This window comes from Akebia trifoliata, chromosome 14, assembly GCF_017979445.1.
Source record: "Akebia trifoliata isolate Shusen 1 chromosome 14, ASM1797944v1, whole genome shotgun sequence".
NCBI lineage: Eukaryota > Viridiplantae > Streptophyta > Magnoliopsida > Ranunculales > Lardizabalaceae > Akebia > Akebia trifoliata.
In genome coordinates, this window is record NC_141388.1 from 26,301,171 (window position 1) to 26,316,229 (window position 15,059).

A 15,059-nucleotide genomic window follows, 5' to 3' on the forward strand; every position below is an offset into this window, starting at 1 on the left:
TCCTGTATACAAATACGACTGATTTTTGACGATATGGGGTGAAAAAGAAAGTGAAACGAAGAGATCTTGGGTGGGTTTTGTAGATGTCGAGGATGCAGACCTTTTTTCCTTCTGCCGCAAAAGTCAACGACGGCCCGTTCGCGAGGGATCTGAGTTTGAAAATTTGAAAAAAAAACAATTTTTTTTTAAAAATCCGTGGTTGGTTTTGGGTCGTTGAAAACGAAGGTGAATAGTGAAACTATTTATTTATATAAATCTTGGGATGAAATCGGTATTTTGTCTATTGTTTCAATTTATGCTAACTTGACCATCCAGACTCCAAAAGTGACGAATGAATACTTTATTTTGTCTAATTTTTTCGGATCTAATGGTGTAGTTAATTTCTACAAATTCTGTCTCTAACAAAAATTTACATTTTTGGCCCAATGTGACCCTAAAATTGACGTCATTTTCGTTTTTGACGATAATTCGACTTTTTGGGCTAAAAAAATGGTAAGTAACTAGTCCATGTTTAATAATTTTTTATTACAAATCCAATGTTATGATTGAATCTTAACAATTTTTTCTCTAGTAAAAAGTCATTATTTTAGCTTGATCCGACTCGGTAATCGAGGATTTTATAACTTTTCTGTTCGAACTCGCATTTGAGCGTGCTTACAGGATAAAATATATTTTTCGATAATTTTGAATCTAATGATAAGGTTAGATTCCATTAAAAATGATCAGAAATATCCTAAAGTTTTACCCTTAAGTCCCACTTTCAGGATTTTTCTCAAATTTCACATTTATTTTTCTCGAGATACGAATCAAAAACTCAAGATTTTACATGAGAACCAATGGATGTGGTCCCACCGAATCTAAGCTCCAATTCATGAATAAATTTGAGTCCTTTTAAACGAAATTTACTTTTAGTTGAATGGGTCTATAAAAAAAAATATTAATATAAATATTTGATAGAACAAATGCCAATAAGTTGGATAAGCTAGGTTAGAGTATTATCTTAAAGCTATTAATCATTGTCTTTCAGAAATTAATATTTTTATACTCTCCTTAGCTTGTGGACAAGTAAAGGATTAAACCCAAGAGAAAGGGGGGATGTTATCAAGTTAACAAAAATGAAGTTAATTTAAGTTACAAATTTAAAATCTATTTTTGTATTTTTGTAAAACAAAATGGAAAGTAAATGTTGTTGGAAAATAAAACAATAGAAAGAAAATTTATACTAAGAAAATAAGATAAATAAAGCCATTTGTGATTAGAGTATCCTTTGATTAACAAATAAAATTATATTTATGTTTATCATTCTTTGCACTCAACCTCAAGTGCTTGGTGTAAGCTCTTTTGGTTGGAAGATATGGCATGAAGCTTGAAGTAAAACTATAGTTAGGACCTCACTAATGTGTAAAGTCCGTACTACCAAAGATCTAGATTAAACATGTTTTATCTTGATCTTATCTAAGTATAAAACATCAAAGTTAAGCATATGAGGTCTAGAGATTCATCTAAAAGCTTTTATCCATTGTAGTTAGATAAAACCTTAAAGAGAACCCTATAAACAACATAAAAAACATGGAAGGATAAAGACAGAAACACAAAATTAAAACTTTCTCCTAGGCTTTCTCCTCTCACTAATAGAAGGAGTTTAGCCTACGGTCATTACAAGGATATAAGAAGAAGTCATAGAAACAACACTTATATTCATATAGTAACCAATATACATTATCTCATTCTTTGAGAAATTATAGAAAGTTGTTGAAATAAAATCTATCTAAAAAAATAGAAAATTACAAAGAAAATGCCAAGGGCATTGGGGGGAGAAGAGATAAGGGACAAGAGCCCAAAAACTCTTTCTTAATTGGGAAAATAATCTATTTATAATTTGAGATACTCTGGAAGGATCCAGAAATAGTCGCCATCACTCTTGCATATAATTTCGCGTGCGAAGTATACTGAAGAATTTTTTGGACAATCCATTCGAGGTATACTGCGCCACATTGATTTTACATTACGCCATATTGATTGGAGACATCTTGATCTCCAATTTTGTATGGTACTTGATTGGCCTTCATGATTATAATACACTCTTGATTGATTGATTTGGTATTCATCTTAATGATGGTGTTCATTGACCTATATAGTGAACACACATGATCAATTTTCCAATAATTACATTTATTTTATGCAATTAAGCTTAATTAACATGATATACATAAAATGTGATCAATTGAGGCTTAACATACTTATTTTGTGGTGCCTCGCCAGATGCTAACACAAATCCTAAGGTGGCACCTCGAAATTTGGACATGGCTCATTCTGTTTATGTTAGCGTTCCACGGAATTCGAAAACCTGATAAGCTAATATCCAACAAATCCGGTATATAAAATGTACCAAAAGTATACGAGATGCGAAAGATGATAAATTTTAAATAGCATAAAGTTATATCAGAATTGTACAAAAGGTGATAATATACATGATTACAAAAATTTATCCTTTCTCTAACATAAACCATTACTCAACTCCAAAAACTATATACACCTCTTGAACGAAATGACTCCTAGTGGAAGTAGTTCCAATACTCACCAGGTAGCGGACTTTAGTAGTCAATCTGACCAATCAGATGCTCCTCAATTGATGGCTCTACACTCATTTTACTAGAGAGTCAAATTCATCATAGGACAGAGGGTGATATCGGTTCTCGCAGAAAATCTCATACCAGTCGATCTATCACCGGATGTACCATATATTGACATAGAAATGACCAGGAAAAATGAGGGGTATCACTCCTTTCAGTTCACATCTGTCGATCATATCTAGAGGGGGAAAAAGAAGACAATGGCAGAGTTGTCAAAAACAAATCTGATGATCGGACGAGTGATGAAGAAAGCGGGATATCGTCCGAAACAAGGGTTAGGGCCTAAAGGAAAAGGCAGAGCTACTTTGATCAACATGCAAAAACACACTCCCGACTTTGGTCTTGGTTTCAAGCCTACGAGGAAGGACATCTCTGATATGAATGATAAAAAGAGGGAGCTTCGACTTGCACGAAGACAGAATCGTGAGCCTAACGTATGAAACTTGAGCAGGGTACCACACATCAGCATCAGCTTCCCACAATCCTGGAAAAGACCAGATGACTTATCAGAACTACCACCGACAAACCACACAGAAGAACCAAGTATTATAAGTATCGAACCCATTCAATTGCAAGAAGACTCATTCGTTGAGTCCCCATATTCCTTTATAGATGGCATGGTCATCTTGTTCGGAGGGGATTCCGAACGGAGTCAAGAGGAAAAAGAAAGAGAGCCCGCTAAGGCGGAAGTCGCGATATGTGAAAAAGAAAAATCATTGTTCCCCTTTCAAATCGATTGGGGATCTGTCGTAATTTCACCCAGCCTACAAGTACCCGAACTTGACGACAGTCATCCGGAAGTGATGGTCATATCTGAACCATCAAGGGAGCCACTCTCCCAACATATCTACCCTGTAGAAGAAAGGCAAGTTTTCAAGAATTGGGAGGAATACCCAATCACTTATGAGGCCGCCATGGGGTCCAGAATCCCTACGACCTCAAAAAAAATGCCATTAGCAAAATCTCGTCTGCCCGAGGACCATAATGATCCCTCGTCCTCGGAGCAAGACTATTTTGGAGGCTCACCTTGGTCGCTAATGAATTTGCATGATTTTTCTTCGTCTTGTTTCGGCATACAGATAGTCCGCAAAATCCAAAAAAATAAAAAAATCTTTCAAAATTCAAAAAAATCAAAAACTCTGCAAAATTCAAAAAAATCAAATATTTTAAAAAATTCAAAAAAATCAAAAATCAGAAATCTTCAAAATACCAAGGGTTTTCAAAGAATTTCTTCAACTGAATGAATCTTGTGATAGAACAGAGTATGAAAGAGATGAATACGACTTTGACCTCGAACTCGACTTTGATCTCATGGAGATTGAGGAAGAGGTTGAATATCCTCCAAAAGAAATCAAAGAACTCATGGAACGTCACGAGAAAGGTGTTCAGCCAAATATAGAGGATACAAACTCAGTAAACCTAGGCACCGAAAATGACCCACGGATCGTTAAGATCGGAGCCCTATTAACTATTGAACAGAAAGAAGAGATAACAAAGTTCTTACAACAATACCAAGATGTCTTCGCATGGTCCTATCAAGACATGCCCGGGTTAGACACAGATCTAGTCGTCCACAAGTTACCTATCAAATCAGGAAGCAAGCTAGTCAAGCAAAAATTACGAAGGTTGAAATCAGAGTGGACACTTAAAGTCAAAGACGAAGTAATGAAGCAGTTCCAAGCAGGGTTTCTTGCAGTATCCACCTACCGTGAGTGGCTCGCAAATGTCGTCCATGTACCAAAGAATGATGGGAAAGTACGCATGTGTGTGGACTACCGTGATCTGAATAGAGTCAATCCTAAAGATGACTTTCCATTACAACACATCGACACTCTGGTTGATAATACAGCTGGACACGGTATGTTCTCCTTCATGGATGGCTTCTCGGGTTATAATCAGATAAAAATGGCAGAAAATGACCAAGAGAAGACTGCGTTCATCACACCTTGGGGCACATTTCACTATAAGGTTATGTCATTTGGTCTCAAGAATGCTGGGGCAACTTACCAACGAGCCATGATGGCCTTATTTCATGACATGATCCACAAGGAGATAGAAGTATACGTGGACGACATGATAGCTAAATCCAATCTCAATGAGGATCATCTGGTAAACTTGAAGAAACTGTTCGATCGATTAAGGAAGTACAGTTTAAGACTTAATCCGGCAAAGTGTGTATTTGGGGCCATGTCAGGAAAGCTATTGGGGTTCATTATCAGTAGAAGAGGTATCGAAATCGATCCAACTAAAACGAAGTACATCATAAATATGGAGCCACCCAAATCAGAGAAAGAGATTAGGAGATTCCTAAGGAAAATTCAGTACATTAGTCGGTTCATCGCACAACTAACTCCGATCTGTGAGCCAGTATTCAAACTACTGAAGAAGAATTAGCCGAAAGAATGGAATGAAGACTGTCAGGAAGCCTTCGACAAGATTAAGAGATACCTACTTAATCCACCAGTCTTAGTTCCACCTACACCAGGTCGACCTCTATTGATGTATCTTTTTGTACAAGAAAACTCCATGGACTGTGTACTGGGGCAACATGATGAAACAGGTCGAAAAGAGTGAGCCATCTATTACCTTATCAAGAAGTTCATAAGTTACGAGGCGAACTATTCAACCCTTGAAAAGACGTGTTGTGCCATCGTCTGGGCATCACAACGACTACGCCACTACTTGCTTAGCTATTCGACTATGCTCATTGCTCGAATGGATCATTTGAAATATCTCTTCGAGAAACCAGCACTAATGGGACGCACCGCAAAATGGCAACTATTATTATCTAAGCTCGATATCACCTATGTCACTAAAAAAGTCATTAAAGGATAAGTTACTGCTGACCACTTAGCAGAACACCCTCTGCCCAACTATGAGCCACTAAGGACAAATTTTCCTGATGAAGCCATTTTATTTGCTGAAGCCGAGATCGATGATGAAGAATCTAGTTGGAAAATGTACTTCGATGGAGCAGTAAACCAAAAGGGAAATAGAATTGGGGCAGTCCTGGTTAGGCCAGACGGAACGCATATCCCCATTACAGTCAGATTAAGGTTTCAGTGTTCCAATAATGAAGCCAAGTACGAAGCGTGTATTGTGGGGTTGAAAGCAGCAATCGACCTTGAAGTGGATGAAATAGATGTATTTGGAGACTCAAGTCTGATCGTCTACCAGACAACGGGAGAATAGAAGACCCGAGAGCAAAAGCTAGTTCCTTATCATGAGTATCTCGAGGATTTAAGCTCAAACTTCGTCCGGATCTCATTTACTTATATGCCAAGAACTAAGAACCAGTTTGCAGACGCATTGGCCACTCTAGCCTCAATGATCAGCATCTCCGAAAATACCATAGTCGACCCCCTTGAGATTGGTATCCAAGACGAACCAACATATTGTCTACCAGTGGAAATTGAAGAGTCTGAGGAAAAGCCATGGTATGCAGACCTCAAGGCATTTTTAGAAGACCGAACTTTCCCACCCGATGCCACAGCAACCGACTGAAAGACTATTCAGAGATTGGCAGGACAATTCTTCTTGAGTAGTGGAGTCTTATACAAAAGACTCACCGCGAGGTCCTCCTCAGGTGTGTAACAGAAGCAGAAGCTCAACGCTTAATTGAGACCGTACACGGTAGAGTCTGCGGACCTCACATGAATGGACATATGCTCGCAAAGAAGATTATGAGAATGGATTACTACTGGATGACCATGGAGAGCGACGGGTACCAACATGTTCGGAAGTGTCACTTGTGTCAAATTTATGGGAACAAGATCAATGCACCACCTTCAGAGTTGCACAACATGACCTATCCTTGGCCCTTCTCACTCTGGGGCATGGATGTTATCGGACAGATCAATCATCAAGCTTCCAATGGGCATCGCTTCATCTTGATTGCCATCGACTACTTTACAAAGTGGGTAGAAGCAGCATCTTAAGCCAATGTTGCAAGGGACAATGTCTTGAAGTTTGTGAAGAACAACATCATATGTCGGTACGGCCTCCCAAGCAGGATAGTAATCGATAATGCCAAAAATCTTAAGAACAAAGACATATCTAAGATGTGCAAGGATTTTCAGATCACCTATCACAACTCAGTCATTTATAGACCAAAGATGAATGGAGCAGTTGAAGCCACCAACAAAAATATCAAGAAGATCATCGAGAAAATGGCCGTTACTTACAAGGATTGGCACGAAATGTTACCCTTCGCTCTACATGCTTATCGAACGTCAATCCGAACTTCGACTGGGGCAACGCCTTATTCACTGGTCTACGGAATGGAAACAGTCTTGCCCGTTGAGGTCGAGATTCCCTCCCTTCGGATCTTAAAAGAAGTTGAATTGGATGAAGCAGAATGGGTCCAAGCCCGATTCGATCAGTTGAACTTAATAAAGGAGAAACGACTTTCAGCAATCTGTCATGGGCAAACTTATCAACGGAGAATAGCACGAGCTTATAACAAGAAGGTTCGACCTAGAAAGTTCCCGTTAGGAGATCTTGTCTTGAAGAAGATTTTGCCAATACAAGAAGATGTGAGAGGGAAGTTTCGTCCGAATTACGATGGGCCATTCATCGTCCAAAAGGTACTGTCCGGAGGGGTGCTAATCCTTACAGAGATGGATGGGGAAGTCTTTCCACAACCGATCAACGCTGATACCGTAAAAAAATATTACGCCTAAAGTCGTTCCTTGAAATGAAAAGAGGCCATCTTTCTACTACCTGAACAATTATCGACCCTTAGTTAACCCTTTTTTGAGCCATCACATTCATTTCTTAATCTAGGACCAGGGCAAGTCACCACCATAAAAATAAATAAAAAAAGTCAAAACAAAAATATCAAAGTATACTCCTGGCCCGCATGAGGATAAACTGTGAACGGCTAAAAGTATAAAAAAATCAAAAAGTCGAAAATCTCGAATAGTTGATCTTAAGCTCGACCCAAATCTCGTACCTAAATGAGTTCGTGAGACGCTGGGAGGAGACATAGATCATATTTTCGAAACAAAAATAGACCAACCCCATGTCCATCCTTTACCTAAATAAATCTAGATCCAGCCTTTCTTATTCTTCCATAACCCTAACCTAAGTCTACGTTTCGTCCTATTTAAAGTCCTCTTAGATCAGGGAATGGTTCAAGGCAACTCAACTACGGTGGAAGCATGTCATGAGAAATATTGTCAAGTGCAGTCGATCTTGCCACTCAAATCGGATTTCAAGCCGCCAAAGTCGTTGGAAGACCCGAGAGGGGAGGTCAGATCGAATATTTGAAAAAAAAGAGCGACTCAAAGTGTAGAGTCATTGATCTTGAAGCTCAACTTGAGTCACCGCACCATGAAAATCGTCAGAGGAACTCAAGAGGGGAGTCCAGATCTGTTACTCAAGAAAGAGCGCCACTAGAAGAGTAGAGTGTTCGATCTCGCAGCTCAACTTAAGTTACCAAGCCACAAGGGGCACACAGAAACCGAGAAGGTATTCAAAGTGAAAATCTATAAAGTAAGCATAGACTGAAAGGGCATGGTGAAAACCCGCTAGGACACTGTAAGTAAAAAAATCAGTCTATGGCAAGATCAAAACCACCGGCACGATGAAAACCCAAAAAGGGCGTCGATGCGCAACAATGTGGAAATCGGGTCTGGTGAAAATCGTAACTGGCGTCAGGGGCAAAAATGAAAAAAATAAATAAATAAATAAGAAAAAAAAACACAACTCCTGGCCCGCAAGAGTATAAACTGTGAATGGTAAAAATCTCGAAGTCCTCAATGTTCCAACAGATACAACTAAGATAACTCAGTCAAAATTCTCAGTCTCGGGGATAACTCTAAAGAGGCTAAGGATTAGCTGATACTTGTATCCTTGGCATTTGGCAAAGGCACCATGATCGTTAACTTTCAGAGTTTTCAAACACAGTCTGTCATAGATTATTCGACAAAGGCAATCTTTTAAAACCTAAGAAAAAAAAACAAAAAAACAAAAAAATAAAAAAAAATGCATCATCAAAATTACTATTTTTGGCCTATGACGAAAAATCTAGGACTCTTCTTAAAATCAAGAATTTTTTAAAACAGTAGATATAGTTGAGGCCACTACGTAAAAAACCTATTTCATTCATTTCAAATAGTGCTACATTATTCTCATTAAAAGTAGGGTACAATAAGGAATAACGGGCAAAGAGCCACTCAAGCATTTCCCTAGAAAGCGTAGTAGGCATCAATCATCCTCTAAGGCTTTGATCTGAGCAGCTTGGTCAACGATGATTCTCTCTATATCCGAGGCATGACGACAGACCAAATACTCAAATATCATACCATCATGCAAGTCTCTCTTAAGGACGATCACGCTACGTTAAGTTTTCTCAAGATGATCCCGTAACTTCCATGAAAAGGGAAAATGGAAGTTCGAAATTTGGAATTAACGAGGGAAAAAGAAAAATATCTCAAAATTGCATTGCATGATTTAAAACGTCAATCACTTTCAAAAATCTTCAAAAAATTATATCCAAGATTTCAAACGAGCTCCGTACCACGAAATCAAGGGTTTCAAAAAGGTTAACCCTGTCAGACCCCGTGATTGGGTAGCCACAATCAAAAAAAAAATCTTCAATCCATCCGACATTTTTAATCATCATGTAATAAATTATTTCAGACTCGTGCAAATGAAGGGTCTAATTTATTCTTTGCAAGCAACTCCTGCAAAGAGGGGCAGGTGTAGACCCCCCAATTTGCACGAACCCGTTAGAAAAATCCGAATTTCCTCGAATTAATTTTGATTTAGAACTCGAGCCTCTCAACGGATCCGCATTGCCACTTGGTAACATTAGTCATGCATACATGCATACATGCATCATCTCATATTATTTTTGCATACCCATACCTTGTCCCTAATCCAAACCAATTCTACTTACTTCCATGATCGGATCCGAACCTATATCCATTCTCCAACCTAACCCAAGTCCAAAACCCAAGTCCATATTCTAAGCCCAAACCCAAGTTCATATCCTAAACCCAAAATCAAGTCCATTCTAAGCCCAACACTAAGCCCATTCTAAGTCCATTCTCTCATACCTCCCAAAAGATGACACGTGTTGATCTCTCATAAGCCCTCAATACCCAATGCATTATCTAATTGGAGAGTCAACTCTTCTTTGTGAAAATCCAAGAATGCCCTTTCCAAAAAGGTTAGTCAAATCAAAAAGATACTTTGATCTTTGGTAATAATTTATAAAGTTGAGAGAGCTTCCAATCATACCCTCAAATGTGAGAATCTTCAAGTACATACATGGAGTTCTCCCATTAGTCCATTTCAAAATTATACTTCCACCCTAGCTTTATGAATTATTTACAAATGAACTAAGGTCTACTTTTTACCTACCACTTCGCCTTTACACATGTCATTCTCCTACTCACCCTCCCAAAAGTACTTTTGTTCTCCCATTGGTCCATTTCAAAATTATACTTCCACCCTTGCTTTATGAGTTATTTACAAATGAACCAAGGTCTACTTTTCACCTACCACTCCACCTTTACACATGTCACTCCCTTATTCATCATCCCAAAAGTACTTTTTGTTCTCTCACCTCTATTTATCAAAAAACCAAAGATCAAAGAATGTTTTTAGGGTTTCTTCACAAATGTCATCTTTGCCCTCAAACAAATAAAAAATCCAAAAAGAAATAACCTAAACCTTATGTCAATTCTCATTATTTTTAGGGTTAGACCACTTTATCTCCAAAAGTTCTCCAAAAACTCTAAATACCCTCATTTTCTATGAACAATCCATGCTCTCAAGCCCCCATCTTTCAACCTAAAACTCTACTAAAATTTCTACTCATCTCTCAACCTTCAACTCTCTTAACCCTCAACTACATCCTTCAACTCTCAAGTTCATTTCTCAAGCTCAAGTTCATTCAAGACCTCCAAGGGGACAAGGTGGGTATAGTAGTTGTTATTTATTTTTTAACTTGCATCTTCTTCTTCTATCCCTCTCTTTTTCTTTTTAGAAATCTTTAGGATGTGATGGAAAATCCTCCTTCATTTCAAGTAGATTGAACCTCAACCTTGGGCATGGAATGCTTGTGGCGATTTGATCGAAAGGATGGAGGTTGAAGCCATTTTTAACTCATTCTCATATCATGCATCATAATGTACACTATGCACACACCTCACACATGTTTGGCTATAATGAAGAAATGTGTAACTCTCTTGATGAGGTTAAAACACTAAGTTTCTAGCTAAGCATGCATGCATTAAGGTTGTGGATCTAAAGGAAACTCTATTCATGGAACTTCTCTAAAATCCTAAACCAACATTCTAATTCATGTAAAATTGTGATGACTTTATGGGATATCCTCTCCTATAGGATATTCCTCATGTCTACACAAACATTAAATCCTCTTTCAAAGGGGTGCATACACACTATGTGCACCCACCCACTTCATGCATATCACTTGTTTTGTTAATCTTTTTAAAAATGACCAAATCTAAAGGTAACCACCATAGGTGGAGAGAATGGGGTGCTTAACACCTTCCCCATTCTCTAACCGAATCCCCTTACCTAGATCTTATGTAGACCTTGCCATTTCCAATACATGAGAGTCACTACAATGCCATAGAAAAAATGATTTTTAAAAAATCGATTCGGGTACCCATTCACACACATTTTCAAAAAAGAATGGTGGCGACTCCAAACAACGTAGTATTGAGGTTCAAAGATGAATATTCTCATGTCTACAACAGGTTCTATAACTAAAAAAAATAAAGAGTAAAGCGTAAGTAACAATGGCTATCCAGTAGATCCACAAACAATTCCTACTAATAACCTTACCTAAAGTGATCGAAGAATCATACTGAATAATTTCAATACATGTAAAACTTTATAAATTAAACTACGATTAACTGGTATATATAGCTAGGAATGAGCAACTAAACAGTTTAAAATTCTATATAACATCAATCATCAGTACTCACTATACATTCTCATTTTTATACAAATATAATTGACAACATTTAAATGACAGGCATACTTTTTAGTTTATAATTCAAAATAGAACAACATATAAATATTACATAATGGTGGAATAATAGAATTAGAGAGTTGGGATTCACAATTGGATCGCTCCCAGTTAGAACATGATGTTACAACATTTTTTTGACTTTTAGTTCCTGATTTTGTGATCGGTCGTTGCGTTTACCACCCTTAAGTGATCATTTATCCGACTCAGGCGGGTTGTTGACGTGACCGTAAGCAATGGGTCTCTTCTCGATGTGTCAGAACGTTCGACTACTCTAGATTATTAGTGATCACTAACTAATCATTTTTATCTATGCCTATCAGGCGTACATGTGATTCCCAAATATACAACTCCATTCATGTACAACCACCTTTATAATACAAGTTCACTAGTAAAGATAGAGAGGAATGGACCCGAATTCCAGTTGTGACTCCACTCTCATACGTGTCCTATACCACGTATGAGCTTGGTTGTCCCTACCGTATATCTTAGGATAGTACACAACTCCAGATGATATGACGTACTATTCTTTTAGGCATGCACAAACTCTTTAACAGCTAACAAAATAACTATATATATATATATATATATATATATCGTTCTTCTTTAAAAACAAAAGGGAAATTAAAATTACAAGGTTGAGAATGGATATCCAGTTTCCTACCAGACAACTATGGCCACGCAGCTTAAAATAAATAACAAAATAGAAATATAACTCAGTGCCTTGTACTAACAGAATTTAAATAAACATGCAACTAATATCATTATCCCTAGATATCCCTTCACCAACCTACACATAACACAACAACATAAAATGCAGACATCACCTCTTGGCCATATTTCCAATCCTGCAGTCACGTGTCAGCTCATAGAGCCTGCCATGTGTAACATTACTATCACACCGCTATCCTAGTTGATCACAGGCCCAGTTCGGCACGTGCACGGGGTGTGACATCTCATCTTTTCGGTATTTTCACTTTTCAAATTTTCAAATATTTCTTTTTCAAGTTTTCAAATTCATTTTGATCATTCAACCAAAAAATTATCCAATTTTAATTAAAATCAAGTCCCAATAAGTGAGTGAAATCAAACTGCCAAAACTAGAAAAGTTGATGAAAATTTGGCTAAGTGTCGAAAACTCAATTTTTCAAAGTTCTTGAAATTGAAAATGAATTTTTGAAAATGAAAGTTTTGAACACGAGATTTGACATCATACAAATTTTATAGTTTAATTCAAAGTAATGCACAAGATATTTGATTTTGAAAATCTAACGAAAATGTTGAAATTTACATTTTGTTCTTGAAATCAAAAATTGAATTTTGATCATTTGAGATTTGGATTTTGAAATTATTCCTATTGTTCCGAAATGGGGGGTAAAACCTTAATTTCATTAAAGAACTTGGATTTTGAAACCATTCTCATTGTTTCAAGATTTGGATTTTTAAACCATTCTCATTATTCCGAAATGGGGGGTAAAAATTAAAGAGGACATTTACTTAAATGTTTTTAATGAAATAAAGGATAAAAATACATGTATAAGTGAAGAGGAGTTTAAAACAAAAGCATAAAGCAGTTTTTGTTAAACTTTTTCAAGGTAGGGTGGAACCGTTAGTAAGTTGCAACTTCGTGAATTTTCGTCATTTTTTCAGGTTTTTTACTCATTCTTCAATTCTACTAACCCATCTACAAATCAAATGTTTAAATCACGACAAAATACATCAAACACGAAGGTTCTAGCATGAATTTGAAATAAATGAAATGACATTCTACGATATTTAAACACACAATAAGTTTTGTTAAAAATCTAAATGCACATTTTCAAAATCTACGGCTATTTGTAAGAGTTGAGAGTCCCCTACTTGGTTTATGGTTGTTAAAGATGATGAGCTACCTCGGAAGTCAAGGATCGGCAGTACGGAACTTGAAATTAGGTGAATTTGGGTGCCAACGATCGGGTTGATTGTGAAACCCTCGGTGAAGGTGTTCTTCCTCCTCCTATGACGATGAATGACCTTTCCTCTAAATACATGAGACTCTAAGTGGGTAGTATCAAACCCACACACTATTTTTGGTGAGAGACCAAGATAAAGAAAAGAAAGTGAAGATTGAATGGGGTGAAAATGTGGAGTTCGTTGATGTCGACGACTTTTTCTTCTTCGTTGACGACCAACACAAATTTGATTGCTATGGATCTCAATGAGAATGGGTCAAAACCCTTGAGTGGGGAAATGGGCTGGTTCTTTGTGAGTTGGAGAGGAGAAAATAAAATAAAAGAGGGACTTAGTTTTTTTATAAAGGCAGAAGGGGTATTTTTATATTTTTCCTTTATTTCTATTTTCAACAGTAACTTGACCATTCGGACTCGAAAAATGACAAATGAGTATTTCACTTCGAATAATTTTTCGTTGCAAACCTAATGGTGATGTCAAAATTTATTGATTCTCGCTTTAACGATATTTCACTCTTTTAGGTCCCACTTAACACGAAATTCAAGGATTTTATAACTTTTTCATCTGAATTTGAATTCGAGCGTGTTTATAAGCTAATGTATATTTTTCGACCATTTTGAATCTAATAGCGGAATCGATTTTCCTTGAAAATGAACATAACAAAATCTGAGTATTTTACTCTAAGTTTTTCTTTTAGAATTTTTCTAAAATTTTATTATTAGATTCCCTCGAGATACGAGTTAAAAACTCGGGGTATTACATATTTACCTAATCTAATAAAATAAGGACGGAAATCAAGATAAATGCCTAGGAAAAGTACGAATAAATCAGTGTTTTGAGACATTGATCACCTATCAATCCACCAAGCATCGTCTATAACAGTGACATTCCTTACTCTATTATATCAAATCCCACTCATATTCATCAAACCATTCCGACTCTTCCAGTTAAGCTTAGTTTTATTTTAATGGTTCTTAAGTTGTTTCAATTCGATATGTACATTTGTTATATTCTTAAGCTCTCGTCCAAGGTCTTTCCAACTTAGTTTATCCAGTAGGGGCCATTTCTATGATCTTGTTGGATCAATTCAAGACATATCGACAAATATCTTATGGATTTCTCGTATCCAGATAAATTTTATTTTGTCTAATTCGAAAGTCAACTCTTTCCCCTTACGTTGGGTTCCAGACATTTTCTATTACTAATTAAATCCAATGCACAAAACTTAGATGATAGTGAATTTATTTTGTGAGATGTGTAATTTAGAGTTTATTTATACAAAAAAATAGAGATTTGAAATAGTTTATACACAATTGATGTTGAAATTTATATACATTGACGTGTAATCTATAGTTTATACACAATTGATGTTGAAATTTTTAGAAGAAATACATATAAAATCAAAGGCATCAAGCTTTAGAAGAAAATCAACTTTCAATGACACAAATAAAAGTTGACTTATTTTG